Here is a 4250-nt window from a genome sequence, read left to right on the forward strand (position 1 = left end):
GGGGGTGTAGGTCGTCACCTAGACCCTCACTTCCTGGAGGCAAAAATGCCGGAAGCCGGAGGGACCTAGCACGCTAGGGTTTACTGGATGGCGGGGGTCCAGGACCTGGTAGGAGGAAGGTTAAAAGGAGTGAGAGAAAGAGAGAGGAATGGGGGCTTAGCCTCCGGGGCCCGGGGAAATGTGATTAGGGTGAAGGTTTAAATAATCTACAAGCCTGACAAAAGGAAAAGGGGGCTTACCTAACGGATGAGCCGGTGGTGGGTGAAGGAAGCCAGAGCTGGAGAAAATGGACGAGGGCAGACCGTCAGTCCCGGGGGTCGCGGAGGAGTCCAAGGAGGTCTGAGGAAGGAGTCCGCTGGCGCAGGGTGAACTCCTTCCTGGGTTTCGGCACCAAATGAAGGGAAGAACAGACGAGACCCGGACTAACAGTTCGCCAGAGAAGTTCCGCTTTATTAAAGGACTGCGCGTACATTTATAGGGAGCTTCACTTTGGGTTTGGATAGGGGATGGACAGGGCGGTAGCTGATAGATGGGTTCAAGGATGAACCCAGGAAGGAGGAAGGTTAAAAGGAGTGAGAGAAAGAGAGAGGGAGGAATGGGAGGTTCAGCCTCCGGGGCCAGGAACATGTCAATGCCGGGGCCGGGGGAAGGTTTAAATGTGATTAGGGTGAAGGTTTAAATAATCTACAAGCCTGACAAAAGGAAAAGGGGGCTTACCTAACGGATGAGCCGGTGATGGGTGAAGGAAGCCAGAGCCGGAGAAAATGGACGAGGGCAGACCGTCAGTCCCGGGGGTCGCGGAGGAGTCCAAGGAGGTCTGAGGAAGGAGTCCGCTGGCGCAGGGTGAACTCCTTCCTGGGTTTCGGCACCAAATGAAGGGAAGAACAGACGAGACCCGGACTAACAGTTCGCCAGAGAAGTTCCGCTTTATTAAAGGACTGTGCGTACATTTATAGGGAGCTTCACTTTGGGTTTGGATAGGGGATGGACAGGGCGGTAGCTGATTGGACGGGGCTGGGCAGGAAGTGAGCCTTGACCTCTGATTGACTGAGGTTTGGTGCGGGTGGGCTTGGGTGTTGGTGCCGGTGGGCTTGTTTACTGTGGAGAAGAACCCGGAAGGGCGCCATATTGCTAGGGAATGCTTTCCCCCTCCCCCTCCCCTTGAGTGCCCACAGTATACTTACAACCTCCACATTAGATCCTTGACCTTGAGTTATCATGGTGGGTAAGGCCAGGTGGAAGCCTCTGAAGTTGCCCTCTCCCCATGTCAAGATAATAAATCAAAACCAATATTTCATCCAAGGGGATGGTAGGTCATGGTGGAGATTAATGCTATCATTAAGGACCTAAAGGATACAGGGGTGGTCATCCTTGTCACATCTCCATTTAATTTGCTAGTCTGGCCCCTTCAGAAACCAGATGGACTCAGGAGAATGACTATAGACTACTGCAACTGCAGACTTAACTGAGTAGTAGCCCAGTATGGCTCTGTCATAATGGCTCTGTCCAGTCCAAAAGGATCTGGACCACCTGCACATCCCACAGAACATCACACCCATCTATTACACTGATGACATTATACTAATCAAGCAGGATGGGCAAGAGGTGGCTAGCATGCTGGAAACCTTGGTAAGACACATGCACTCCAGAGGTTGGGAGACAAACCCAGTGAAGATTAAGGGACCTGCTACTTCAGTTTTTAGGGGTCTAGTAGTTAGGGATCTGCCAGAATATCCCCTTCAAAGTAAAAGGCAAATTATAAAATACACATAAACAAAATAAAAGAAAAAATCACTTACAGAGATACCTAAAATTGTTTAGTGTTTATATCCTTCGAGATGGTTTTCATTGTGACAGAGTATAAATATAATAAACGGATGTGAGACTGTATTTCTCAGCATTATCTGATATCTGCTTTATTTATTTGAGCACTTGTTTATTGTCTTTCTTTCCTCATTGTGATATAAGCTCCATGAAAGTCGTGTTTTTTGTCTTGTGCACTGCTGGCACATAGAACGCAGCTGGTGCTCCAGAAACATTTTTTGGTGAATGAATGAAGCACACTATACACATCATTTTGTAGCCAGCTATTTTCAGCTAACTTCCAGACACTTCAAGCTATAATTCATCTTTCTTAAAATATGTCACTCCAGAAGTCATGTGAAAGCTGAGCACAGCTCCAGAACCAAGAACCCTTAGTCTTCTGGCAGCCCTCAAGTCTTCTTCGTCTTGGCCAGTAGTGCCTTTTGCCTTAGAATCTACAACGGGCACAACCTCGTCTGGATCGTTCTTTAGACAACCCAACTCAGCCAAGGCAAGTACTAAGAACATGCACAAGGACGCTGTTTCCAGGCAAGCAGACCAGCCAAGGTTCACATTCCTCCTCCAGCCACACGAGGGCACTAGAGCGCCACAGCCCGCGCAGGGTCCGGAGCCGGCTGAGAGGACGCCTCTGGGCGGGTGTATTGACTGCCCGGTGTGGGCGGAGCGAAAGGCGCTCAAGCCCGGGCAGAGGGCAGGAAGTGAGGGGGCGGGGCTTGTCGGTGGGATTGCGCGTGCGCTTAGGTCGGGTCAGAGGAGTCATCGCGTTCGCCCCTGCTGGGGTCTGTCCTCACGGTGACGCCTTATCCCTCCTTTTCCGGGTTGGGCCTGGCTGAAGGGAGGGGGTAGAATGCGGGCGTTGGGGTGGGCCTCACTTCGAGGGTCGCTGGGGCGAGGAGCGGGGCCTGTGAGGACAGGGCGGGGTGGGCTGGCGAGGCCCGGGGAGGGACGAGGGGCGCCGAGCGGGCGGGGGCAGCTCCGGGTGTCGTGGGGACAGGCGGGCGATGCGGCGGCCCAGGTGCTGCCCGGGCGGCGCGGGAGCCGTAAACGGGCACGGTGGCCGTATTTCCCGGGATGTACCTCTCCCTCTGCCTTAGCCTTTCCTCTAAGCAGATCTTTTTAAAGTAGGGTCTTAACGCAGTGTTGGGGACCTCACCCTGACGCCTTCGCTTCTGGAAAACCTCCTCCAGCCACCTACGGTATCTGAGAGTCAGCCCCTGTCTTTTACTCCCTCCGTCTCAACTAGAAAAGTTTTCCTGCGTCAACTCCGCAGTGAAAATACATTTCCTGTCTAAACAGTGCTAGGGCGTTTTAATTATTCCTTCCTAAACTTACCTACAAAAATCAGTTTTAGTACTATTTGGATGTTGACTGGCTGTGTAAAACGGAGCAACAGTTTTATTGTGCCTTGCAGTCCTCAACGAGAAATTTTCGTCCTATGAAAATACCTCATTTGGAATTCAGGAGTTGATCAGCTATAGTGTCTCCTACCAGGGCCATGTAATCCTCACTAAAAGGATTTAGGTTCATATCCCTCATTCTGAGCCAGGGTGAAGGGGTGTAGTCTGACATTTGGAAGCTTAAGAACCAAATCTGCTGCCTTATAATTTTTTTTTTTAAAGCCTTCCATCGTGTGTACTTTGCTTGAATGATTGTTTTAAAGTACATGTTCTATTTTTGCCAATCTGACAGATGTTTCCATAGAAACTAGAGAAGAAATAGTCATTTTCAGCAAGAGTTGTTAAAACTGTCTTCCAGGCTTCAGCTGTGAGTGCTATACTTGCTAATTCTGAGATGGTACTTAAAGAATTAAGGATCTGAAATGTTTTTAGAGGCTAGCAATCCATATTGTTTAATTTTCTCACATCATTAATTTAGTAATCCTAGAAGTCTGCCAGCTATGTTTGTTGACCTGCCACAGTTCTTTGAAGAGGAATCAGCCCTGATTCTTTCTTAAGTGTTGCGTAGTCTAGTAATTGGCTCTTTGAAAATGTATAAATAGATTTCTTCCCAATTCTTTACCCTTTCTTAAGGATAAACCAAGGGTTAAAAAATATCCGGCACTATTTCTATTCTAAATGACACTTGATTGTCAGTGATATAAATGATCATCGTTACCTGGCACAGAGGTCTGGCTGCCTGCCCCCTTTCAAAAGCAAACCACTCAAAAGTCAAATGTTGGTGAAAATGGAAATCAGCTTTTATTTAGGAATACCAGTGACCTGAGGAGAGATGTTTGGTAACCCATCTCACGTAAACCTGAAGGAGAGTGGTCAGACTAAAACCATCTCAAGGTATAAGTTACTGAGAGGTTTTAAAACGGGGGGGAGCGGGGGGGCAAGGGAATGAAACGTGGGAATGTGGGAAATGAAAAGCAGGAGGGAGGGGCTTCATGCAGTGCAAAGTCTCACCAAGAATCCCTCTGGTTT

General features: G+C 49.1%; 1 protein-coding gene across 1 annotated transcript in view; it reads left to right on the forward strand.

Annotated features, from left to right (window-relative positions):
• Positions 1–2536: 2536 nt before the first annotated feature.
• Positions 2537–4250, forward strand: part of OMA1 (OMA1 zinc metallopeptidase) — a 66715-nt gene continuing 65001 nt past the window's right edge. Inside the window, exon 1 of the mRNA XM_008583942.1 lies at positions 2537–2616. The gene's annotated coding sequence lies outside the window, so the exon portion shown is untranslated. The remainder of the gene's footprint in view (positions 2617–4250) is intronic.

The sequence above is a fragment of the Galeopterus variegatus genome, unplaced genomic scaffold, assembly GCF_000696425.1.
Source record: "Galeopterus variegatus unplaced genomic scaffold, G_variegatus-3.0.2 Scaffold3087, whole genome shotgun sequence".
NCBI classification, from domain to species: domain Eukaryota; kingdom Metazoa; phylum Chordata; class Mammalia; order Dermoptera; family Cynocephalidae; genus Galeopterus; species Galeopterus variegatus.